This window comes from Phyllobates terribilis, unplaced genomic scaffold (genome assembly GCF_046119375.1).
Source record: "Phyllobates terribilis strain yellow unplaced genomic scaffold, ASM4611937v1 Scaffold_404__1_contigs__length_1715579, whole genome shotgun sequence".
In the NCBI taxonomy this organism is placed as follows: Eukaryota; Metazoa; Chordata; class Amphibia; order Anura; family Dendrobatidae; genus Phyllobates; species Phyllobates terribilis.
In genome coordinates this window covers 163,135-188,609 of record NW_027363164.1, presented here as the reverse complement: position 1 = coordinate 188,609, position 25,475 = coordinate 163,135, and the positions used below count along the sequence as shown (strand labels likewise).

At 42.4% G+C, this 25,475-nt stretch overlaps 11 non-coding genes and 1 pseudogene across 11 annotated transcripts; all 12 read left to right on the top strand.

The window, feature by feature from the left end:
- The first annotated feature begins 143 nt into the window (after nt 1–143).
- LOC141225183 (U2 spliceosomal RNA) lies at nt 144–334 on the top strand. Its single transcript, XR_012292461.1, has one exon. It is a non-coding gene; the product is annotated as a U2 spliceosomal RNA (small nuclear RNA).
- Nucleotides 335–1,449: 1,115 nt separating this feature from the next.
- On the top strand, nt 1,450–1,640 carry LOC141225182 (U2 spliceosomal RNA). The gene has a single exon (XR_012292460.1). It is a non-coding gene; the product is annotated as a U2 spliceosomal RNA (small nuclear RNA).
- Nucleotides 1,641–8,030: 6,390 nt separating this feature from the next.
- Nucleotides 8,031–8,217, top strand: LOC141225646 (U2 spliceosomal RNA). The gene has a single exon (XR_012292912.1). It is a non-coding gene; the product is annotated as a U2 spliceosomal RNA (small nuclear RNA).
- A 1,115-nt stretch (nt 8,218–9,332) lies between these two features.
- LOC141225181 (U2 spliceosomal RNA) lies at nt 9,333–9,523 on the top strand. Its single transcript, XR_012292459.1, has one exon. It is a non-coding gene; the product is annotated as a U2 spliceosomal RNA (small nuclear RNA).
- A 1,115-nt stretch (nt 9,524–10,638) lies between these two features.
- LOC141225180 (U2 spliceosomal RNA) lies at nt 10,639–10,829 on the top strand. Its single transcript, XR_012292458.1, has one exon. It is a non-coding gene; the product is annotated as a U2 spliceosomal RNA (small nuclear RNA).
- Nucleotides 10,830–11,944: 1,115 nt separating this feature from the next.
- On the top strand, nt 11,945–12,135 carry LOC141225179 (U2 spliceosomal RNA). Its single transcript, XR_012292457.1, has one exon. It is a non-coding gene; the product is annotated as a U2 spliceosomal RNA (small nuclear RNA).
- A 1,115-nt stretch (nt 12,136–13,250) lies between these two features.
- On the top strand, nt 13,251–13,441 carry LOC141225178 (U2 spliceosomal RNA). The gene has a single exon (XR_012292456.1). It is a non-coding gene; the product is annotated as a U2 spliceosomal RNA (small nuclear RNA).
- A 1,115-nt stretch (nt 13,442–14,556) lies between these two features.
- On the top strand, nt 14,557–14,748 carry LOC141225530 (U2 spliceosomal RNA). Its single transcript, XR_012292802.1, has one exon. It is a non-coding gene; the product is annotated as a U2 spliceosomal RNA (small nuclear RNA).
- Nucleotides 14,749–15,863: 1,115 nt separating this feature from the next.
- Nucleotides 15,864–16,054, top strand: LOC141225590 (U2 spliceosomal RNA). Its single transcript, XR_012292861.1, has one exon. It is a non-coding gene; the product is annotated as a U2 spliceosomal RNA (small nuclear RNA).
- Nucleotides 16,055–17,169: 1,115 nt separating this feature from the next.
- LOC141225177 (U2 spliceosomal RNA) lies at nt 17,170–17,360 on the top strand. The gene has a single exon (XR_012292455.1). It is a non-coding gene; the product is annotated as a U2 spliceosomal RNA (small nuclear RNA).
- Nucleotides 17,361–23,747: 6,387 nt separating this feature from the next.
- Nucleotides 23,748–23,952, top strand: LOC141225667 (U2 spliceosomal RNA; annotated as a pseudogene).
- A 1,115-nt stretch (nt 23,953–25,067) lies between these two features.
- On the top strand, nt 25,068–25,258 carry LOC141225175 (U2 spliceosomal RNA). The gene has a single exon (XR_012292453.1). It is a non-coding gene; the product is annotated as a U2 spliceosomal RNA (small nuclear RNA).
- The last annotated feature ends 217 nt before the right edge of the window (nt 25,259–25,475 follow it).

Sequence of the window (25,475 nt, the reverse complement as noted above, 5' to 3'; positions counted from 1 at the left end):
CAGCAGCAAGCCGAAAAGTGCAGGCATGTAAGGGATCTAGAGGTTGACAACATGTCTTCTTAACGGGAGTCCAGGAGCTCATCTCCACAAATGGACTTTTCAGGATCCTTGGGTGGCTCCGTAGTTTGAAACCAATTCTGGTTATCGCTTCTCGGCCTTTTGGCTAAGATCAAGTGTAGTATCTGTTCTTATCAGTTTAATATCTGATACGTCCCCTATCTGGGGACCATATATTAAATGGATTTTTAGAACAGGGAGATGGAAAAAGAGCTTGCTCTGTCCACTCCACGCATTGACCTGGTATTGCAGTATCTCCAGGACCGGTGCACCCCTTCTTTAATGCAGTTTCTAAAATCAGAAAGAATTGAATTCAATGTTTTTTGTTCATTTTGCTTGTTTGTCGGATTTTGGGATGGACTCTTTGGCTTTGCTTTTCTTCTCCTCATTGGATTTTTCATGTTCAAAGTTGCAGAAGCCAGATTACAAGCTCATTTTGGTTCAACTTCAGCAACTGTGCATTGCATTGCCATGTAATGTGATGCAATGCTATCTTTCTAGCTCTCCCTTTTTACTTCCTTTTGGATAAACAGACATATTAGGCAAGCATTTTGGAGCTTTCACCTAAATAACTACAGGTGGTGAGATAAGCTGCACAATATAATTGACCTTTCAGTATATTGTTGCACACACACCATCTATTTAGCAAATGCCCTTGTTATCAACAGCAGCCTTTTAAACTCACCTGAGCTAACAGGTATGTGCGCTGGTTACTCTGCTGCGCTTAAAATTTCTTTTTTGGTTTGCTACAATGCCTTTTCTGAAACGTTGTCTCCTTCTGCTGGAACACTGACTTCTTTCATTTAATGCCTGCAGACTATAAAAGAGAACCCAACCCAAAAAGTTTGGTTGATTAGTCTGTGGCATTCTGTTAAACTGTTGCTTATGGCGGTCTCTGTGAGCTTCTCAGCGACATTCAGCCAGCCAGGTATCCTGCCTGCAGTAGATGGAATGTGGCAATGGAACGCTGGCTGCGCGTGTCATAATAGGCTCTGAGCCTTTATATACCTGTGCACAGCAGCAGCCACCTTCAGTCTGCTGCTGGACAGCCAGCAGCAGCAGCAGCAGGAGAGGTATGTAATCAGGAGCCCTCCTGCTAAGGGTAGACAGCTGCTCGTTCCACCCCACCCCCCGCCTTAATTGGTTCTCCTCCCTTCCAACGGTGTTGAGGCGGGTGGGAACAGCAGGGGGTGAAGGTGCTGTGTTTAAAGAGGTGGAGTTATGCAGATCTAAAACGCGTGGATTGCAGCAGCAGCAAGCCGAAAAGTGCAGGCATGTAAGGGATCTAGAGGTTGACAACATGTCTTCTTAACGGGAGTCCAGGAGCTCATCTCCACAAATGGACTTTTCAGGATCCTTGGGTGGCTCCGTAGTTTGAAACCAATTCTGGTTATCGCTTCTCGGCCTTTTGGCTAAGATCAAGTGTAGTATCTGTTCTTATCAGTTTAATATCTGATACGTCCCCTATCTGGGGACCATATATTAAATGGATTTTTAGAACAGGGAGATGGAAAAAGAGCTTGCTCTGTCCACTCCACGCATTGACCTGGTATTGCAGTATCTCCAGGACCGGTGCACCCCTTCTTTAATGCAGTTTCTAAAATCAGAAAGAATTGAATTCAATGTTTTTTGTTCATTTTGCTTGTTTGTCGGATTTTGGGATGGACTCTTTGGCTTTGCTTTTCTTCTCCTCATTGGATTTTTCATGTTCAAAGTTGCAGAAGCCAGATTACAAGCTCATTTTGGTTCAACTTCAGCAACTGTGCATTGCATTGCCATGTAATGTGATGCAATGCTATCTTTCTAGCTCTCCCTTTTTACTTCCTTTTGGATAAACAGACATATTAGGCAAGCATTTTGGAGCTTTCACCTAAATAACTACAGGTGGTGAGATAAGCTGCACAATATAATTGACCTTTCAGTATATTGTTGCACACACACCATCTATTTAGCAAATGCCCTTGTTATCAACAGCAGCCTTTTAAACTCACCTGAGCTAACAGGTATGTGCGCTGGTTACTCTGCTGCGCTTAAAATTTCTTTTTTGGTTTGCTACAATGCCTTTTCTGAAACGTTGTCTCCCTCTGCTGGAACACTGACTTCTTTCATTTAATGCCTGCAGACTATAAAAGAGAACCCAACCCAAAAAGTTTGGTTGATTAGTCTGTGGCATTCTGTTAAACTGTTGCTTATGGCGGTCTCTGTGAGCTTCTCAGCGACATTCAGCCAGCCAGGTATCCTGCCTGCAGTAGATGGAATGTGGCAATGGAACGCTGGCTGCGCGTGTCATAATAGGCTCTGAGCCTTTATATACCTGTGCACAGCAGCAGCCACCTTCAGTCTGCTGCTGGACAGCCAGCAGCAGCAGCAGCAGGAGAGGTATGTAATCAGGAGCCCTCCTGCTAAGGGTAGACAGCTGCTCGTTCCACCCCACCCCCCGCCTTAATTGGTTCTCCTCCCTTCCAACGGTGTTGAGGCGGGTGGGAACAGCAGGGGGTGAAGGTGCTGTGTTTAAAGAGGTGGAGTTATGCAGATCTAAAACGCGTGGATTGCAGCAGCAGCAAGCCGAAAAGTGCAGGCATGTAAGGGATCTAGAGGTTGACAACATGTCTTCTTAACGGGAGTCCAGGAGCTCATCTCCACAAATGGACTTTTCAGGATCCTTGGGTGGCTCCGTAGTTTGAAACCAATTCTGGTTATCGCTTCTCGGCCTTTTGGCTACGATCAAGTGCTTTATTGCAGGAGATTGTGGTTGAAGGGCTCTCGGGTACCCCTCTCCTTGGCCTGGCAGGATCGTCCACTTTGGTGGACTTAACCTGCTTGCTGCTATTAGGGAGAGGGCTTAGTCCCAGGGTAACGAGTTGCGATCCCCCAGCTTCCAGGTGTTTTTCGCTGCAAGAACACTGGGAGCGCAGATTGCAAGCGGCTGCAATTTGCAACCTTGTTGCGTTTTTCCATGGAGGTTGATCCTAACCTCGTGCCTCTTTATGCGAGGCTAAAAAACTCTATCCGAGTTCACTTCACGGCGGGTGGCTCGGATATGAGAAAATTAGGGTATGTAGTCCAGGACGTGCTCAGGAACCTTCTTGGCGTACAAAGGAATGTAATTCTCTCCATCCAGGATTATCCCAGAAGAGGTGACTATGACATCACATTCACCGGAGAAGGTATTTTTAGAGATGTACTAGAAAAGTTAAAAAAAGTTGAAAATAGTCCTGTTTTGAAAGGGATACAAATTGTTGAGCACGTCCTGGATGAGGTAAGACTGGTTATTGTAAAAGTATTTTCGCCCTTTGTTTCTGCTCCAGAAGTAATGTCATTTCTAGCAATTTATTTTAAAAGTGTTAAATGTATTGGGAAGATATTAAACGAATATAACATATGGACATCTAAGTGGAAATTCCTTGTGAAGTGTACAAGAGATCCAAATACACCAGGTGGTATACGGCTCCCCCCTGCCCGTTTCAAAATTGGGCAAACAAATGGGGATTTCTTCTTTTCTGGGATGCCAGTATATTGCAGAAATTGTGGGCGCTATGGTCATTCAAAAGAAAACTGTCATGTATCATGTAGAAATTGTGCTAGTGAAGAACATGAGACAAAAGAATGCCCTAAGGAAAAGAAATGCAGTTTTTGCCAGACTCCAGGTCACTTTTATTTTTCTTGCCCTCACAGATTTCGGGAAGATGAGCAAAAGGGGAAGTCCAAGACGTCCGACCAAGGACCAAAAGATCAGACCACCCCTCAGGAGGAGGAACAACAACCTGGAGCCTCTGGAGACAATAAGGGCGTACCAAATAGTGAAGTGTCTCCAGAGTCTATGACAGGTAAAATACCAAATCCCAAAACCTGGCTGCAGGACCTGCGGGAGTCCAAAAGGAGGGCTGAGAAGGAGCAGAAGGGCACTACTGGTAAGGTCAAAAGGGACCGGCAAAAGGCCGACACAGAAGCCCATGCCCAGTCTGAGTCTCCTAGGGCTGAGGGCGCTGAGTGGATAAAGGTGGGTCCTAAGAAAAAGAAAAAGGGTGGTTCGGAGGAGGCAGCAGGAGGTGAACAGATGGACACTTCTCCAGAAGGGGACGTGGACGCTGGACCCTCAGGGGTTTCGGTCTCCGCTGCTACAGGTGGGGACCGGGATCTTGCTGCCTCTGAAGAGTCAGAGGCTCTGCCTTGTGCGCAACCTCCTCCTATAGGACGACCTTCTACAGGTCAAACAGGGGCGGCGGAACCCCTCGGGGACCCACCTGATGAGGAACTGCATGGCCAGCCAATGGAGACCCAGCGGGTTCTGCCAGCCAGCCCTCCGAGCTATGCCAGTGTAGCGTCGGGTTTATATAAATGTGGTAATCTTTCCTCCTCCACGGAGACTCTCGTGACGATACTATCAGATGAGGAGGGAGGCGCAAGCCCAGTGGTCTGATCAGGTTCATCGGACAGGTAAATCCGTTGCTCTTAGTTACCTAATTAAAATTTCTACATTTTCTAATGATGGCTGAACTCAAAGGTATTTCCCTCAACGTGAGAGGCATAAAATCTAACACGAGAAGAACTGCTCTTTTTAATTTTTTTACGTGTTTTACTGCATCTGTATTTTTTCTGCAAGAATGTAATATCCCACATGAAATGTCATATCAAAAATATAAAGATGAGTGGAAGTGTGGGCCATCTGTCTGGTCCGGATCGAATGCTGCAGGATCAGCGGGTGTAGCCATACTTTTTAAAGGGAACGTTTTAATTGATTTTATTCAGGAAATTTTACCAGGTCGTATTTTATTAGTGAAAGCTTTTATTGATGGTATTAGATGGCAGTTTTTAAATTTTTATGGATCCCCAGAGAAAAATGAAAGAGCCGAAATGCTTGATCTTTTACCATTATTTATTAATAACTCTGAACCTTTTATCTTAGCAGGGGATTTTAATTGTGTTTTAAAAGGTGAAAACCGGCGCTCCAGCTCTGTAAGCAGGAACTACGATAAAACCTCAGGTATGCTACATGATATAGTCAAAGATGCTAAATTGATAGACATATATAAAGAGTGTCATAGTGACAGCCCAGAGGACGCCGGTTTCACTTGGAGCAATGCTAATTGTAGCTCTAGGATTGATTTTATTTTTGGTTCAGATAAAACAATACCTGCCAAATGTGAAGTTTTAACTAATATATTTTCAGACCATAAACTTTTATCCTTTACCATAAAAGTAAATGACAACAAAAAATGTGGTAAGAAAAGCTGGAAAATGAACGTATCCCTTTTAACCGACCCGCAGATTTTATCAGATTTTATTGAGTTTTATAGGAAATGTAGAAAAGGGAAAAAAACAAATGAGACTATGAGTGTATGGTGGGATAGAATGAAAGTAAAAATAAAAGACTTTTTTATTAAAAAGAGTATATGTAGAGCCAAAGAAAAATATGAAGAATATAGAATTTTAAATACCCGCCTACAAACATTATTTAAGCTCAGAGACAATGGGATAGATGTACAAGTTGATATTTCAAACTTAAAAGAAGAGATTTCAAAATGGCTAGAACAAAAAGGAAAAGAGATAATTTTTCGTTCTAGAGTACAACATATAGAAGAAAATGAAAAGTGTTCCAGATATTTTTTTAGGAAAAATAAAAAAGAAAAAGTGATAATTGACCATATAGATGGTGAGAATAATATAAAAAATATGCTGGGTAAAGTTGAGGTTTTTTTTTCTAATCTTTTTAATGGAAAAAATATAGATAATAAATTAATGGATGATTCGCTGCAAGGACTAACAGCTGTTTTAGATCCCGCATCCCAAGAGTTTTTATCCCAAGTTTTAACGGAACAAGAAGTGTTAAAAACTATTAAAAGTTTTAAAACTGGAAAGGTCCCTGGTCCTGATGGCATCCCAATAGAATTTTATGTATGTTTTTATGATATTTTAAAAGATGATTTGTTTTATTTGTTTACTGAGGTTTTTAATAATAAGGTTTTATTAAATTCCTGGAAGAAAGGTGAAGTCTCCCTCCTATACAAAAAAGGTGATAAATCAAAATTAGAAAACTGGAGACCAATAACACTTTTAAATTGTGACTATAAAATAATGGCTAAAATTTGTGCAAATCGTCTAAAAGAAGTCATCAGCAAAGTTATTCATTCTAATCAAGTGTGTGGGGTGCCGGGGCGCAGTATATGGGACAATCTGAATTTAGTGAAAGACTGTATTGAGGATGTGAAAGACAGAAAGGGGAAAATGGCGATTTTATCTATTGATTTTGAAAAAGCATTTGACCGTGTCTCACACTTTTATCTTTTTAAAGTTTTAGAGAAAATGGGCATACCAGAAGGGTTTTTACTATCGCTTAAAGCATTTTACAAGGATTGTACAAGTAAGATTTTAGTGAATGGTTTTAAGACACAAGAGGTATTTTTACGGTCAGGGGTGAAACAGGGATGCCCTCTGTCCCTGCTACTGTTTATCTGTGCACTGGAACCAATGTTATGTGCAATACGCCAAAATAAACAGATATGCGGTGTCCCTCTGCCTGGAAGCGGTGGTTTGGAGGCCAAGGTTGTAGGCTACATGGATGACGTGGCGGTCTTGTGTACAGATGCACCATCACTTACGGCCACTCTCCATCAAGTGCAATCCTTTTGCCTAGCTTCTGGTTTTAAAATCAATTTTAATAAGTGTAACATTTTAAGTGTTGGGGGGATGATTTTACGTGATGTACCAATTAATGTCTCCGAATCCATTTCCATTTTAGGTATATCATTCACTGAAAATAATGATGGTTATAATAGTTGGGAAACAGTTACACAGAAAGTAAATACGAAAATATGTATGTGGAACATGAGGAGACTTACAATGGAGGGTAAAGTATTGGTTTTAAAGATGGTGATTTTACCTCTTTTATTGTATCTTAGCATGGTTTTCCCCCCGCCTGTTAATGTTTTAAAAAAGATAACCAAAACCTGTTTTACCTTCTTTTGGAACTCAAAAATGGAAAAGCTGAAAAGAGAAATCGTGATGAAATCAAAAGTAAAAGGTGGTAAAGATTTTCCAGATTTTAATAGGTTTCTTTTAATCCATCTGTTCGTTTACTGTTTTAATGCCCTTTTTAAGAATCACTATTGGTCCTTTTTTATGCGTTTTAATACAGGATTTTTTATGAGAAAGTTTGGATGGTATGAAGTTAATATATCTGTGCCCCATGCTTTTAATTTGTCGACGCATTATGAGATTTTAAGGAAAATAGTGTCCGATTTTAATTTAGGGACTAAGAAAATAGAGGAATTAAGAAATAGTAAGAAACTAAATAAAGAAATACGTAAAAGTGAGGAAATATGTAATGTTGACAGATATGATGATGACAAATCTATGTCTATCTGGAAAATGATTAACGTTTTTTATCTTTTTAATGAACAGAGAGATCTGGCTTGGAGTTGCATGCACCGCTGTCTTCCTTGCCGGGCATTCCAATACAGAAGAGGATTTGTGAGGTCTGCCATCTGCCAAAGAACCGGATGCCAAGACGAGGAAACGGTGGAACATCTATTATGGACATGTAATTTTGCAAAGGATTTCTGGAGAAGACTGCTCCCCCTACTGGAAAGGGTGGCAGACCTCAAGGACTTTACATATAAAACTGTGCTATACGGACTTATGGAATGCCCCACAATGGACCAGTACACAATGGCTTGGAAGACAGTGAACTGCGCCAAGTCATCTCTCTGGAAAGCGCGCAACATTGCTATTTTTAAACAAGATGTTTTATCAGTGAATGATGTTTTAAGTTTATGTTTATGTGAAATGTATACTTATTATTTAATTGACAAAAAGAAGAATGTACATATTTCCAAAAAATGGCTTGTTGACCAATGGAACCTAATTATTTAAAATCTTTGTATTTTTTTGTTTTGTAAATTTCATTTGTCTTTTAACGTTTGGTATTTGTTTAATTATGCTTGTAATTTGTTAAAGTTTTAATAAACGGTTTTATCCCTCTGCAGGGGATAGCCAAATTAAAAAAAATCTGTTCTTATCAGTTTAATATCTGATACGTCCCCTATCTGGGGACCATATATTAAATGGATTTTTAGAACAGGGAGATGGAAAAAGAGCTTGCTCTGTCCACTCCACGCATTGACCTGGTATTGCAGTATCTCCAGGACCGGTGCACCCCTTCTTTAATGCAGTTTCTAAAATCAGAAAGAATTGAATTCAATGTTTTTTGTTCATTTTGCTTGTTTGTCGGATTTTGGGATGGACTCTTTGGCTTTGCTTTTCTTCTCCTCATTGGATTTTTCATGTTCAAAGTTGCAGAAGCCAGATTACAAGCTCATTTTGGTTCAACTTCAGCAACTGTGCATTGCATTGCCATGTAATGTGATGCAATGCTATCTTTCTAGCTCTCCCTTTTTACTTCCTTTTGGATAAACAGACATATTAGGCAAGCATTTTGGAGCTTTCACCTAAATAACTACAGGTGGTGAGATAAGCTGCACAATATAATTGACCTTTCAGTATATTGTTGCACACACACCATCTATTTAGCAAATGCCCTTGTTATCAACAGCAGCCTTTTAAACTCACCTGAGCTAACAGGTATGTGCGCTGGTTACTCTGCTGCGCTTAAAATTTCTTTTTTGGTTTGCTACAATGCCTTTTCTGAAACGTTGTCTCCCTCTGCTGGAACACTGACTTCTTTCATTTAATGCCTGCAGACTATAAAAGAGAACCCAACCCAAAAAGTTTGGTTGATTAGTCTGTGGCATTCTGTTAAACTGTTGCTTATGGCGGTCTCTGTGAGCTTCTCAGCGACATTCAGCCAGCCAGGTATCCTGCCTGCAGTAGATGGAATGTGGCAATGGAACGCTGGCTGCGCGTGTCATAATAGGCTCTGAGCCTTTATATACCTGTGCACAGCAGCAGCCACCTTCAGTCTGCTGCTGGACAGCCAGCAGCAGCAGCAGCAGGAGAGGTATGTAATCAGGAGCCCTCCTGCTAAGGGTAGACAGCTGCTCGTTCCACCCCACCCCCCGCCTTAATTGGTTCTCCTCCCTTCCAACGGTGTTGAGGCGGGTGGGAACAGCAGGGGGTGAAGGTGCTGTGTTTAAAGAGGTGGAGTTATGCAGATCTAAAACGCGTGGATTGCAGCAGCAGCAAGCCGAAAAGTGCAGGCATGTAAGGGATCTAGAGGTTGACAACATGTCTTCTTAACGGGAGTCCAGGAGCTCATCTCCACAAATGGACTTTTCAGGATCCTTGGGTGGCTCCGTAGTTTGAAACCAATTCTGGTTATCGCTTCTCGGCCTTTTGGCTAAGATCAAGTGTAGTATCTGTTCTTATCAGTTTAATATCTGATACGTCCCCTATCTGGGGACCATATATTAAATGGATTTTTAGAACAGGGAGATGGAAAAAGAGCTTGCTCTGTCCACTCCACGCATTGACCTGGTATTGCAGTATCTCCAGGACCGGTGCACCCCTTCTTTAATGCAGTTTCTAAAATCAGAAAGAATTGAATTCAATGTTTTTTGTTCATTTTGCTTGTTTGTCGGATTTTGGGATGGACTCTTTGGCTTTGCTTTTCTTCTCCTCATTGGATTTTTCATGTTCAAAGTTGCAGAAGCCAGATTACAAGCTCATTTTGGTTCAACTTCAGCAACTGTGCATTGCATTGCCATGTAATGTGATGCAATGCTATCTTTCTAGCTCTCCCTTTTTACTTCCTTTTGGATAAACAGACATATTAGGCAAGCATTTTGGAGCTTTCACCTAAATAACTACAGGTGGTGAGATAAGCTGCACAATATAATTGACCTTTCAGTATATTGTTGCACACACACCATCTATTTAGCAAATGCCCTTGTTATCAACAGCAGCCTTTTAAACTCACCTGAGCTAACAGGTATGTGCGCTGGTTACTCTGCTGCGCTTAAAATTTCTTTTTTGGTTTGCTACAATGCCTTTTCTGAAACGTTGTCTCCCTCTGCTGGAACACTGACTTCTTTCATTTAATGCCTGCAGACTATAAAAGAGAACCCAACCCAAAAAGTTTGGTTGATTAGTCTGTGGCATTCTGTTAAACTGTTGCTTATGGCGGTCTCTGTGAGCTTCTCAGCGACATTCAGCCAGCCAGGTATCCTGCCTGCAGTAGATGGAATGTGGCAATGGAACGCTGGCTGCGCGTGTCATAATAGGCTCTGAGCCTTTATATACCTGTGCACAGCAGCAGCCACCTTCAGTCTGCTGCTGGACAGCCAGCAGCAGCAGCAGCAGGAGAGGTATGTAATCAGGAGCCCTCCTGCTAAGGGTAGACAGCTGCTCGTTCCACCCCACCCCCCGCCTTAATTGGTTCTCCTCCCTTCCAACGGTGTTGAGGCGGGTGGGAACAGCAGGGGGTGAAGGTGCTGTGTTTAAAGAGGTGGAGTTATGCAGATCTAAAACGCGTGGATTGCAGCAGCAGCAAGCCGAAAAGTGCAGGCATGTAAGGGATCTAGAGGTTGACAACATGTCTTCTTAACGGGAGTCCAGGAGCTCATCTCCACAAATGGACTTTTCAGGATCCTTGGGTGGCTCCGTAGTTTGAAACCAATTCTGGTTATCGCTTCTCGGCCTTTTGGCTAAGATCAAGTGTAGTATCTGTTCTTATCAGTTTAATATCTGATACGTCCCCTATCTGGGGACCATATATTAAATGGATTTTTAGAACAGGGAGATGGAAAAAGAGCTTGCTCTGTCCACTCCACGCATTGACCTGGTATTGCAGTATCTCCAGGACCGGTGCACCCCTTCTTTAATGCAGTTTCTAAAATCAGAAAGAATTGAATTCAATGTTTTTTGTTCATTTTGCTTGTTTGTCGGATTTTGGGATGGACTCTTTGGCTTTGCTTTTCTTCTCCTCATTGGATTTTTCATGTTCAAAGTTGCAGAAGCCAGATTACAAGCTCATTTTGGTTCAACTTCAGCAACTGTGCATTGCATTGCCATGTAATGTGATGCAATGCTATCTTTCTAGCTCTCCCTTTTTACTTCCTTTTGGATAAACAGACATATTAGGCAAGCATTTTGGAGCTTTCACCTAAATAACTACAGGTGGTGAGATAAGCTGCACAATATAATTGACCTTTCAGTATATTGTTGCACACACACCATCTATTTAGCAAATGCCCTTGTTATCAACAGCAGCCTTTTAAACTCACCTGAGCTAACAGGTATGTGCGCTGGTTACTCTGCTGCGCTTAAAATTTCTTTTTTGGTTTGCTACAATGCCTTTTCTGAAACGTTGTCTCCTTCTGCTGGAACACTGACTTCTTTCATTTAATGCCTGCAGACTATAAAAGAGAACCCAACCCAAAAAGTTTGGTTGATTAGTCTGTGGCATTCTGTTAAACTGTTGCTTATGGCGGTCTCTGTGAGCTTCTCAGCGACATTCAGCCAGCCAGGTATCCTGCCTGCAGTAGATGGAATGTGGCAATGGAACGCTGGCTGCGCGTGTCATAATAGGCTCTGAGCCTTTATATACCTGTGCACAGCAGCAGCCACCTTCAGTCTGCTGCTGGACAGCCAGCAGCAGCAGCAGCAGGAGAGGTATGTAATCAGGAGCCCTCCTGCTAAGGGTAGACAGCTGCTCGTTCCACCCCACCCCCCGCCTTAATTGGTTCTCCTCCCTTCCAACGGTGTTGAGGCGGGTGGGAACAGCAGGGGGTGAAGGTGCTGTGTTTAAAGAGGTGGAGTTATGCAGATCTAAAACGCGTGGATTGCAGCAGCAGCAAGCCGAAAAGTGCAGGCATGTAAGGGATCTAGAGGTTGACAACATGTCTTCTTAACGGGAGTCCAGGAGCTCATCTCCACAAATGGACTTTTCAGGATCCTTGGGTGGCTCCGTAGTTTGAAACCAATTCTGGTTATCGCTTCTCGGCCTTTTGGCTAAGATCAAGTGTAGTATCTGTTCTTATCAGTTTAATATCTGATACGTCCCCTATCTGGGGACCATATATTAAATGGATTTTTAGAACAGGGAGATGGAAAAAGAGCTTGCTCTGTCCACTCCACGCATTGACCTGGTATTGCAGTATCTCCAGGACCGGTGCACCCCTTCTTTAATGCAGTTTCTAAAATCAGAAAGAATTGAATTCAATGTTTTTTGTTCATTTTGCTTGTTTGTCGGATTTTGGGATGGACTCTTTGGCTTTGCTTTTCTTCTCCTCATTGGATTTTTCATGTTCAAAGTTGCAGAAGCCAGATTACAAGCTCATTTTGGTTCAACTTCAGCAACTGTGCATTGCATTGCCATGTAATGTGATGCAATGCTATCTTTCTAGCTCTCCCTTTTTACTTCCTTTTGGATAAACAGACATATTAGGCAAGCATTTTGGAGCTTTCACCTAAATAACTACAGGTGGTGAGATAAGCTGCACAATATAATTGACCTTTCAGTATATTGTTGCACACACACCATCTATTTAGCAAATGCCCTTGTTATCAACAGCAGCCTTTTAAACTCACCTGAGCTAACAGGTATGTGCGCTGGTTACTCTGCTGCGCTTAAAATTTCTTTTTTGGTTTGCTACAATGCCTTTTCTGAAACGTTGTCTCCTTCTGCTGGAACACTGACTTCTTTCATTTAATGCCTGCAGACTATAAAAGAGAACCCAACCCAAAAAGTTTGGTTGATTAGTCTGTGGCATTCTGTTAAACTGTTGCTTATGGCGGTCTCTGTGAGCTTCTCAGCGACATTCAGCCAGCCAGGTATCCTGCCTGCAGTAGATGGAATGTGGCAATGGAACGCTGGCTGCGCGTGTCATAATAGGCTCTGAGCCTTTATATACCTGTGCACAGCAGCAGCCACCTTCAGTCTGCTGCTGGACAGCCAGCAGCAGCAGCAGCAGGAGAGGTATGTAATCAGGAGCCCTCCTGCTAAGGGTAGACAGCTGCTCGTTCCACCCCACCCCCCGCCTTAATTGGCTCTCCTCCCTTCCAACGGTGTTGAAGCGGGTGGGAACAGCAGGGGGTGAAGGTGCTGTGTTTAAAGAGGTGGAGTTATGCAGATCTAAAACGCGTGGATTGCAGCAGCAGCAAGCCGAAAAGTGCAGGCATGTAAGGGATCTAGAGGTTGACAACATGTCTTCTTAACGGGAGTCCAGGAGCTCATCTCCACAAATGGACTTTTCAGGATCCTTGGGTGGCTCCGTAGTTTGAAACCAATTCTGGTTATCGCTTCTCGGCCTTTTGGCTAAGATCAAGTGTAGTATCTGTTCTTATCAGTTTAATATCTGATACGTCCCCTATCTGGGGACCATATATTAAATGGATTTTTAGAACAGGGAGATGGAAAAAGAGCTTGCTCTGTCCACTCCACGCATTGACCTGGTATTGCAGTATCTCCAGGACCGGTGCACCCCTTCTTTAATGCAGTTTCTAAAATCAGAAAGAATTGAATTCAATGTTTTTTGTTCATTTTGCTTGTTTGTCGGATTTTGGGATGGACTCTTTGGCTTTGCTTTTCTTCTCCTCATTGGATTTTTCATGTTCAAAGTTGCAGAAGCCAGATTACAAGCTCATTTTGGTTCAACTTCAGCAACTGTGCATTGCATTGCCATGTAATGTGATGCAATGCTATCTTTCTAGCTCTCCCTTTTTACTTCCTTTTGGATAAACAGACATATTAGGCAAGCATTTTGGAGCTTTCACCTAAATAACTACAGGTGGTGAGATAAGCTGCACAATATAATTGACCTTTCAGTATATTGTTGCACACACACCATCTATTTAGCAAATGCCGTTGTTATCAACAGCAGCATTTTAAACTCACCTGAGCTAACAGGTATGTGCGCTGGTTACTCTGCTGCGCTTAAAATTTCTTTTTTGGTTTGCTACAATGCCTTTTCTGAAACGTTGTCTCCCTCTGCTGGAACACTGACTTCTTTCATTTAATGCCTGCAGACTATAAAAGAGAACCCAACCCAAAAAGTTTGGTTGATTAGTCTGTGGCATTCTGTTAAACTGTTGCTTATGGCGGTCTCTGTGAGCTTCTCAGCGACATTCAGCCAGCCAGGTATCCTGCCTGCAGTAGATGGAATGTGGCAATGGAACGCTGGCTGCGCGTGTCATAATAGGCTCTGAGCCTTTATATACCTGTGCACAGCAGCAGCCACCTTCAGTCTGCTGCTGGACAGCCAGCAGCAGCAGCAGCAGGAGAGGTATGTAATCAGGAGCCCTCCTGCTAAGGGTAGACAGCTGCTCGTTCCACCCCACCCCCCGCCTTAATTGGTTCTCCTCCGTTCCAACGGTGTTGAGGCGGGTGGGAACAGCAGGGGGTGAAGGTGCTGTGTTTAAAGAGGTGGAGTTATGCAGATCTAAAACGCGTGGATTGCAGCAGCAGCAAGCCGAAAAGTGCAGGCATGTAAGGGATCTAGAGGTTGACAACATGTCTTCTTAACGGGAGTCCAGGAGCTCATCTCCACAAATGGACTTTTCAGGATCCTTGGGTGGCTCCGTAGTTTGAAACCAATTCTGGTTATCGCTTCTCGGCCTTTTGGCTAAGATCAAGTGTAGTATCTGTTCTTATCAGTTTAATATCTGATACGTCCCCTATCTGGGGACCATATATTAAATGGATTTTTAGAACAGGGAGATGGAAAAAAGAGCTTGCTCTGTCCACTCCACGCATTGACCTGGTATTGCAGTATCTCCAGGACCGGTGCACCCCTTCTTTAATGCAGTTTCTAAAATCAGAAAGAATTGAATTCAATGTTTTTTGTTCATTTTGCTTGTTTGTCGGATTTTGGGATGGACTCTTTGGCTTTGCTTTTCTTCTCCTCATTGGATTTTTCATGTTCAAAGTTGCAGAAGCCAGATTACAAGCTCATTTTGGTTCAACTTCAGCAACTGTGCATTGCATTGCCATGTAATGTGATGCAATGCTATCTTTCTAGCTCTCCCTTTTTACTTCCTTTTGGATAAACAGACATATTAGGCAAGCATTTTGGAGCTTTCACCTAAATAACTACAGGTGGTGAGATAAGCTGCACAATATAATTGACCTTTCAGTATATTGTTGCACACACACCATCTATTTAGCAAATGCCCTTGTTATCAACAGCAGCCTTTTAAACTCACCTGAGCTAACAGGTATGTGCGCTGGTTACTCTGCTGCGCTTAAAATTTCTTTTTTGGTTTTCTACAATGCCTTTTCTGAAACGTTGTCTCCCTCTGCTGGAACACTGACTTCTTTCATTTAATGCCTGCAGACTATAAAAGAGAACCTAACCCAAAAAGTTTGGTTGATTAGTCTGTGGCATTCTGTTAAACTGTTGCTTATGGCGGTCTCTGTGAGCTTCTCAGCGACATTCAGCCAGCCAGGTATCCTGCCTGCAGTAGATGGAATGTGGCAATGGAACGCTGGCTGCGCGTGTCATAATAGGCTCTGAGCCTTTATATACCTGTGCACAGCAGCAGCCACCTTCAGTCTGCTGCTGGACAGCCAGCAGCAGCAGCAGCAGGAGAGGTATGTAATCAGGAGCCCTCCTGCTAAGGGTAGACAGCTGCTCGTTCCACCCCACCCCCCGCCTTAATTGGTTCTCCTCCCTTCCAACGGTGTTGAGGCGGGTGGGAACAGCAGGGGGTGAAGGTGCTGTGTTTAAAGAGGTGGAGTTATGCAGATCTAAAACGCGTGGATTGCAGCAGCAGCAAGCCGAAAAGTGCAGGCATGTAAGGGATCTAGAGGTTGACAACATGTCTTCTTAACGGGAGTCCAGGAGCTCATCTCCACAAATGGACTTTTCAGGATCCTTGGGTGGCTCCGTAGTTTGAAACCAATTCTGGTTATCGCTTCTCGGCCTTTTGGCTAAGATCAAGTGTAGTATCTGTTCTTATCAATTTAATATCTGATACGTCCCCTATCTGGGGACCATATATTAAATGGATTTTTAGAACAGGGAGATGGAAAAAGAGCTTGCTCTGTCCACTCCACGCATTGACCTGGTATTGCAGTATCTCCAGGACCGGTGCACCCCTTCTTTAATGCAGTTTCTAAAATCAGAAAGAATTGAATTCAATGTTTTTTGTTCATTTTGCTTGTTTGTCGGATTTTGGGATGGACTCTTTGGCTTTGCTTTTCTTCTCCTCATTGGATTTTTCATGTTCAAAGTTGCAGAAGCCAGATTACAAGCTCATTTTGGTTCAACTTCAGCAACTGTGCATTGCATTGCCATGTAATGTGATGCAATGCTATCTTTCTAGCTCTCCCTTTTTACTTCCTTTTGGATAAACAGACATATTAGGCAAGCATTTTGGAGCTTTCACCTAAATAACTACAGGTGGTGAGATAAGCTGCACAATATAATTGACCTTTCAGTATATTGTTGCACACACACCATCTATTTAGCAAATGCCCTTGTTATCAACAGCAGCCTTTCAAACTCACCTGAGCTAACAGGTATGTGCGCTGGTTACTCTGCTGCGCTTAAAATTTCTTTTTTGGTTTGCTACAATGCCTTTTCTGAAACGTTGTCTCCTTCTGCTGGAACACTGACTTCTTTCATTTAATGCCTGCAGACTATAAAAGAGAACCCAACCCAAAAAGATTGGTTGATTAGTCTGTGGCATTCTGTTAAACTGTTGCTTATGGCGGTCTCTGTGAGCTTCTCAGCGACATTCTGCCAGCCAGGTATCCTGCCTGCAGTAGATGGAATGTGGCAATGGAACGCTGGCTGCGCATGTCATAATAGGCTCTGAGCCTTTATATACCTGTGCACAGCAGCAGCCACCTTCAGTCTGCTGCTGGACAGCCAGCAGCAGCAGCAGCAGGAGAGGTATGTAATCAGGAGCCCTCCTGCTAAGGGTAGACAGCTGCTCGTTCCACCCCACCCCCCGCCTTAATTGGTTCTCCTCCCTTCCAACGGTGTTGAGGCGGGTGGGAACAGCAGGGGGTGAAGGTGCTGTGTTTAAAGAGGTGGAGTTATGCAGATCTAAAACGCGTGGATTGCAGCAGCAGCAAGCCGAAAAGTGCAGGCATGTAAGGGATCTAGAGGTTGACAACATGTCTTCTTAACGGGAGTCCAGGAGCTCATCTCCACAAATGGACTTTTCAGGATCCTTGGGTGGCTCCGTAGTTTGAAACCAATTCTGGTTATCGCTTCTCGGCCTTTTGGCTAAGATCAAGTGTAGTATCTGTTCTTATCAGTTTAATATCTGATACGTCCCCTATCTGGGGACCATATATTAAATGGATTTTTAGAACAGGGAGATGGAAAAAGAGCTTGCTCTGTCCACTCCACGCATTGACCTGGTATTGCAGTATCTCCAGGACCGGTGCACCCCTTCTTTAATGCAGTTTCTAAAATCAGAAAGAATTGAATTCAATGTTTTTTGTTCATTTTGCTTGTTTGTCGGATTTTGGGATGGACTCTTTGGCTTTGCTTTTCTTCTCCTCATTGGATTTTTCATGTTCAAAGTTGCAGAAGCCAGATTACAAGATCATTTTGGTTCAACTTCAGCAACTGTGCATTGCATTGCCATGTAATGTGATGCAATGCTATCTTTCTAGCTCTCCCTTTTTACTTCCTTTTGGATAAACAGACATATTAGGCAAGCATTTTGGAGCTTTCACCTAAATAACTACAGGTGGTGAGATAAGCTGCACAATATAATTGACCTTTCAGTATATTGTTGCACACACACCATCTATTTAGCAAATGCCCTTGTTATCAACAGCAGCCTTTTAAACTCACCTGAGCTAACAGGTATGTGCGCTGGTTACTCTGCTGCGCTTAAAATTTCTTTTTTGGTTTGCTACAATGCCTTTTCTGAAACGTTGTCTCCTTCTGCTGGAACACTGACTTCTTTCATTTAATGCCTGCAGACTATAAAAGAGAACCCAACCCAAAAAGTTTGGTTGATTAGTCTGTGGCATTCTGTTAAACTGTTGCTTATGGCGGTCTCTGTGAGCTTCTCAGCGACATTCAGCCAGCCAGGTATCCTGCCTGCAGTAGATGGAATGTGGCAATGGAACGCTGGCTGCGCGTGTCATAATAGGCTCTGAGCCTTTATATACCTGTGCACAGCAGCAGCCACCTTCAGTCTGCTGCTGGACAGCCAGCAGCAGCAGCAGCAGGAGAGGTATGTAATCAGGAGCCCTCCTGCTAAGGGTAGACAGCTGCTCGTTCCACCCCACCCCCCGCCTTAATTGGTTCTCCTCCCTTCCAACGGTGTTGAGGCGGGTGGGAACAGCAGGGGGTGAAGGTGCTGTGTTTAAAGAGGTGGAGTTATGCAGATCTAAAACGCGTGGATTGCAGCAGCAGCAAGCCGAAAAGTGCAGGCATGTAAGGGATCTAGAGGTTGACAACATGTCTTCTTAACGGGAGTCCAGGAGCTCATCTCCACAAATGGACTTTTCAGGATCCTTGGGTGGCTCCGTAGTTTGAAACCAATTCTGGTTATCGCTTCTCGGCCTTTTGGCTGAGACCAAGTGCTTCACAGCAGGAGGTTTCAGTTGAAGGGCACTCAGGTACCCCTCTCCTTGGCCTGGCAGGATCGTCCACTTCGGTGGGCTTCACCTGCCTGCTGCTATTAGGGAGAGGGATTAGTCCTAGGGTAACGGGCAGCGATCCCCCAGCCTTCAGGTGCTTTATCTCAAAGCTCTGAAGGCGCAGATTGCAGGCGGTTGCAATTTGCATTTTGTTGCGCCATACCATGGAGGTTGACCCCAACCTCGTGCCTCTATATGCGAGGCTTAAGAACACCATAAGGGTCCGATTTACGGCTGGTGGTTCCGATATACGGAATCTGGGATATGTAGTCCAGGACGTGCTTGAGAAACTGCTCCACGTCAGAACCAACGAAATCCTTTCTATCCAGGATTATCCTCGACGTGGAGATTATGATGTAACCTTTACTGGCGAAGGTATTTTCAAAGATGTTTTGTCCAGAGTTAAGTCGGTAGAAAATAGCCCTGGTCTAAAAGGGATTCAGATCATCGAGCACGTCCTGGATGAGGTAAAGATGGTGGTTGTGAAAATCTTCTCACCCTTCATAACAGCACCAGAGGTTATTTCCTTTTTGTCAGTTTATTTTAAAAGTGTGAAATTGATTGGGAAAGTGTTGAATGAGTTTAACATCTGGACCTCAAAATGGAAGTTTTTAGTAAAATGTGAAAGAGACCCTAAATTCCCTGGAGGTGTGAGACTTCCTCCAGCTCGATTTAAAATAGGGCAAACTAATGGGCATTTTTTTTTCTCAGGAATGCCACTTTTCTGTAGGTATTGTGGTCTCTATGGGCACTCTAAGGATAGTTGTGGTGCCACTTGTAGAAATTGTGCCAGTACTGAACATGACACAAAGGAGTGCCCAAATGAAAAAAAATGCTCTTTTTGTCGGACACCTGGTCATTTCTATTTTTCTTGCCCTCACAGGTTCAGAGAGGATGAACAAAAACAAAAGGAGAAGTCCAAGACATCCGGGAATGGACGGGCCAATCAGACCACCCCTCAGGAGGAGGAGCAACAACCTGGAGCCTCGGGAGGTGATAAGGGCGCTTCAACTAGTAACAATCCCTCCGAGTCAATGACAGGTAACTCACAGGAGCCCAGGAGCTGGCTGAAAGACCATAAGGAGGCTAAAAGGAAGGCTGAGAAAGATCATAAAGGGGCGGTCGGTAAGGCCAAAAAAGAGCGCCAAAAGGCTGACACCGAGCCCAAAATTCCCACTGGGTCTCACGAGAGCGAGGGCGGTACGTGGCATTTGGTGAGGTCTCATAATAAGAAAAAGAATGGTTCCGTGGAGGTGGCTAATAGGGAGGAGATGGATACATCCCCTCACGGGGGTGTAGACTCTGGAATCCCGAGGTCCCGGGGCTCTGCTGCTCCAGGTGGGGCCCCGAACCTGGCTGCCTCCGGGGACTCTGAGGCTCCGCCATGTGCGCAGCCTGCCCCTGTGTTACGACCCTCTGCGGGTCAGCAGGGGAGTGCGGAGCCTCTCGGAGACCCACCTGACGAGGACCTAAATGGTCAGCCTATGGAGACCCAGTGTAACCTTTCTCTCAATATCCTTCCGAGCTACACCCCAGTAGCGTCGGGTCTTAATTTAAGTGAATGTTCCTTCTCCGATGATGAAGACTCTTTGATAACGGTGGATTCAGAAGAGGGCGTTGGTGAAAGTCCAAGTGGTCTGATCCGTCCATCGGATAGGTAAAGTCCAGTTTTTGTTTCTTCCTAACAATTTGTTATGATGGCTGACATTAGTGGTGTTTCCCTCAATGTGAGAGGCATAGGATCCAAGACCAGAAGAGCTACTGTTTTACATTTTTTAACCTGTTTTACAGCTTCTGTTTTCTTTTTACAAGAATGTCATATCCCTCATAAGATTTCTTACAAAAAATATAAGGAAGAGTGGAAACATGGTCCATCGGTCTGGTCTGGATCAAATGCAACCGGATCAGCCGGGGTAGCTATACTTTTTAAGGGAAATGTGTCTATTGATTTTATCCAAGATATTTTACCGGGTCGTATTCTTTTAGTTAAGGCTTTTATTGATGGGACAAGATGGCAGTTTTTAAATTTTTATGGGTCACCTGATAAAAATGAAAGGGCTGATATGCTGGAAATTTTACCTTTATTTATTAACATTTCTGAACCTTTTATCCTGGCAGGTGATTTTAATTGTATTTTAAAAGGCGAAAGCCGACGCTCCGGTTCCGTGAGTAGAAATTATGACAAAACGTCTGGAATGTTAAGCAATATTATAAATGATTGTAAATTAACTGATGTGTATAAAGAATGTAACAAGGATAGCCCTATAGACGCTGGTTTCACCTGGAGCAATTCTACATGTAGCTCCAGGATAGATTTTGTTTTAGGTTCAGAAAAAATACTGCCAGTGAAATGTGAAGTTTTAACTAATATTCTCTCAGATCACAAGGTTTTATCTTTTAGAGTGAGGATTAATGGAAAGAAGAAATGTGGTAAGAAATCTTGGAAATTGAATGTGTCCCTTTTAAAAGATCCACAAATTTTATCGGATTTTATTGAGTTTTATGTAAACTGTAGAAAAAGGAAAAACCCCAATATTTCTTTTAGCTCCTGGTGGGATAGAATGAAAATAAACATTAAAGATTTCTTTATAAAGAAAAGCATACAAAAAGCTAAAGAAAAGTTTGAGATCTATAATTTTCTTAATATCAGGTTACAGACATTGTACAAATTCAAAGACAATGGTCTGGATGTAGGTAATGATATATTGAGTCTTAAAGGAGAAATTTCAAAGTGGTTGGAACAAAAAGGAAAAGAACTGATTTTTCGTTCAAAGGTAAAACACGTAGAAGAGGATGAGACTTGTTCCAGGTATTTTTTTAAGAAAAACAAACAGGCGAAAACAATAATTGATAACATAGATGGAGATAATAATATCAACGTTATATTGGATAAGGTAAATGTCTATTTTAATGATCTTTTTAATGTAAAAACTGTAGACCATGATTTAATACACACTTTCCTGGGGGAGATCAAGTCCACCCTAGATGCTGATGCCCAAAGTTTTTTATCCCAACCTCTATGTGAGGAAGAGATTTTAGAAACCATGAAGAGTTTTAAAAATGGTAAAGTGCCCGGCCCTGATGGTATCCCCATAGAGTTTTATATAAGTTTTTATGATATTTTAAAAGATGATTTGTTTAATTTGTTTTCCGAAGTTTTTAATAATAAGGTTTTACTCAACTCATGGAAGAAAGGTGAGGTATCACTACTATACAAAAAAGGTGACAAAACGGATCTTAAAAACTGGAGGCCGATAACTCTTTTAAATAGTGATTACAAAATTATGGCTAAGATCTGTGCAAATCGGTTGAAAAAGGTGATACATAAAGTAATTCATGCAAATCAGGTATGCGGGGTACCTGGGCGTAGTATCTGGGACAATTTAAACCTGGTGAAAGATTGTATTGAAGATGTAAAAACCTGAAAGACAAAGATGTCAATCCTAGCGGTGGATTTTGAGAAAGCTTTTGACCGCGTGTCTCATTTTTATCTTTTTAAAGTTTTAGAAAAAATGGGCATTCCGGGTGGGTTTTTATTGTCTCTTAAAGCTTTTTATAATGATTGTACGAGTAAGATTTTAGTTAATGGTTTTAAAACAAAAGAGGTAGTTTTAAAATCAGGGGTGAAGCAGGGTTGCCCTTTGTCCCCCCTGCTTTTTATATGTGCTATAGAACCCCTTTTATGTACAATACGCCGGGATAAGCAAATATGTGGAGTACCCTTACCCGGAGGGAACGGTTTACAAGTTAAAGTTGTAAGCTATATGGATGATGTAGCAGTGTTTGGATGTGATGTACCTTCAATACAAAAAACGATAAGCCAAATTCAGTCTTTTTGTACAGTTTCCGGTTTTAAAATTAATCTTACTAAATGTAATATTTTAAATGTCGGGGGGATGAGTTTACATGATGTACCAATTGAAGTTACAGATTCCATTACTATTTTAGGTGTTTCTTTTAATGAATCTAATAATGGTTTTAATAGCTGGGATGCGGCAGCACAGAAAATTAATCAGAAAATCTGCATGTGGAATATGAGAAAGCTGTCAATGGAAGGTAAAGTTCTGATTGTAAAAATGGTGATATTACCTATCCTGTTATATCTTAGTTTGGTGTTCCCCCCTCCTACAAATTTGTTGAAACGAATTACAAAAGTATGTTTTACCTTTTTTTGGGGCTCAAAAATGGAGAAACTCAAAAGAGAAATTGTGACAAAGCCAAAGGTTAAAGGTGGGAAAGATTTCCCTGTTTTAGATAAGTTTCTTTTAATACATTTTTTCTGTTTCTGTTTTAAAACCCTTTTTAAAGATAATTACCTTTCCTATTTTATGCGTTTTAACACTGGTTTTCTCATGAGAAGGTTTGGTTGGTTTGAAACGGTTTTATCCTTTCCTTATGCTTTTAACCTACCTGCACATTATGAGATTTTAAAGAAAATTATTCTTGATTTTAATTTGAATAAGAAACAGACAGGGGATCTATGTAACAGCAAGACACTACTCAAACAAATTAGTACTGATGTGACGTTGTGTGATATTGAACGTTATGATGATGACAAAACTGTACACATATGGAAAATGATTAACGCCCCTTATCTTTTTAATGTACAGAAAGACATGTCTTCGAGCTGCGCACACCACTGTCTTCCTTGCCGGGCATTCCAGTACAGAAGAGGTTTTGTGAGGTCTGCCATCTGCCCAAGAGAAGGTTGTCAAGAAGAAGAGACAGTGAAGCATCTTTTATGGACTTGTGCTTTTGCTAAAGAGTTCTGGAGAAGATTAATCCCCCTGCTGGAGAAAATGGTGGACCTCAAGGACTTTAATTTTGCATCAGTGTTATATGGTCTTCTGGAATGCCCAACAATGGACCAAAAAATAATGGCGTGGAAGACAGTGAATTGTGCCAAGATAGCGCTCTGGAATGCTAGAAATATTGCTGTTTTTAAACATGAAATGTTACCAGTAGATGATGTTTTAGCCTTTTGTAAAAGTGAAATGTACATATACTATTTATTGGACAGGAAAAAGAATGTAACGTTGGCAGGCAAATGGCTTTTTAACCTATGGAATATTTGAAGTCTTGTAAAATTTGCTGTGATGGAATTTTTATTTTTCTTTGAAGTCCCGAAAGTGTAACGTGGATGTAATGGTTTTATTTCTGTAATTTGTTAAATTTTAAATAAACGGTTTTTATCCCCATGTGGGGGATAGCCAAATTAAAAAAAAAAAAAAAAATCTGTTCTTATCAGTTTAATATCTGATACGTCCCCTATCTGGGGACCATATATTAAATGGATTTTTAGAACAGGGAGATGGAAAAAGAGCTTGCTCTGTCCACTCCACGCATTGACCTGGTATTGCAGTATCTCCAGGACCGGTGCACCCCTTCTTTAATGCAGTTTCTAAAATCAGAAAGAATTGAATTCAATGTTTTTTGTTCATTTTGCTTGTTTGTCGGATTTTGGGATGGACTCTTTGGCTTTGCTTTTCTTCTCCTCATTGGATTTTTCATGTTCAAAGTTGCAGAAGCCAGATTACAAGCTCATTTTGGTTCAACTTCAGCAACTGTGCATTGCATTGCCATGTAATGTGATGCAATGCTATCTTTCTAGCTCTCCCTTTTTACTTCCTTTTGGATAAACAGACATATTAGGCAAGCATTTTGGAGCTTTCACCTAAATAACTACAGGTGGTGAGATAAGCTGCACAATATAATTGACCTTTCAGTATATTGTTGCACACACACCATCTATTTAGCAAATGCCCTTGTTATCAACAGCAGCCTTTTAAACTCACCTGAGCTAACAGGTATGTGCGCTGGTTACTCTGCTGCGCTTAAAATTTCTTTTTTGGTTTGCTACAATGCCTTTTCTGAAACGTTGTCTCCTTCTGCTGGAACACTGACTTCTTTCATTTAATGCCTGCAGACTATAAAAGAGAACCCAACCCAAAAAGTTTGGTTGATTAGTCTGTGGCATTCTGTTAAACTGTTGCTTATGGCGGTCTCTGTGAGCTTCTCAGCGACATTCAGCCAGCCAGGTATCCTGCCTGCAGTAGATGGAATGTGGCAATGGAACGCTGGCTGCGCGTGTCATAATAGGCTCTGAGCCTTTATATACCTGTGCACAGCAGCAGCCACCTTCAGTCTGCTGCTGGACAGCCAGCAGCAGCAGCAGCAGGAGAGGTATGTAATCAGGAGCCCTCCTGCTAAGGGTAGACAGCTGCTCGTTCCACCCCACCCCCCGCCTTAATTGGTTCTCCTCCCTTCCAACGGTGTTGAGGCGGGTGGGAACAGCAGGGGGTGAAGGTGCTGTGTTTAAAGAGGTGGAGTTATGCAGATCTAAAACGCGTGGATTGCAGCAGCAGCAAGCCGAAAAGTGCAGGCATGTAAGGGATCTAGAGGTTGACAACATGTCTTCTTAACGGGAGTCCAGGAGCTCATCTCCACAAATGGACTTTTCAGGATCCTTGGGTGGCTCCGTAGTTTGAAACCAATTCTGGTTATCGCTTCTCGGCCTTTTGGCTAAGATCAAGTGTAGTATCTGTTCTTATCAGTTTAATATCTGATACGTCCCCTATCTGGGGACCATATATTAAATGGATTTTTAGAACAGGGAGATGGAAAAAGAGCTTGCTCTGTCCACTCCACGCATTGACCTGGTATTGCAGTATCTCCAGGACCGGTGCACCCCTTCTTTAATACAGTTTCTAAAATCAGAAAGAATTGAATTCAATGTTTTTTGTTCATTTTGCTTGTTTGTCGGATTTTGGGATGGACTCTTTGGCTTTGCTTTTCTTCTCCTCATTGGATTTTTCATGTTCAAAGTTGCAGAAGCCAGATTACAAGCTCATTTTGGTTCAACTTCAGCAACTGTGCATTGCATTGCCATGTAATGTGATGCAATGCTATC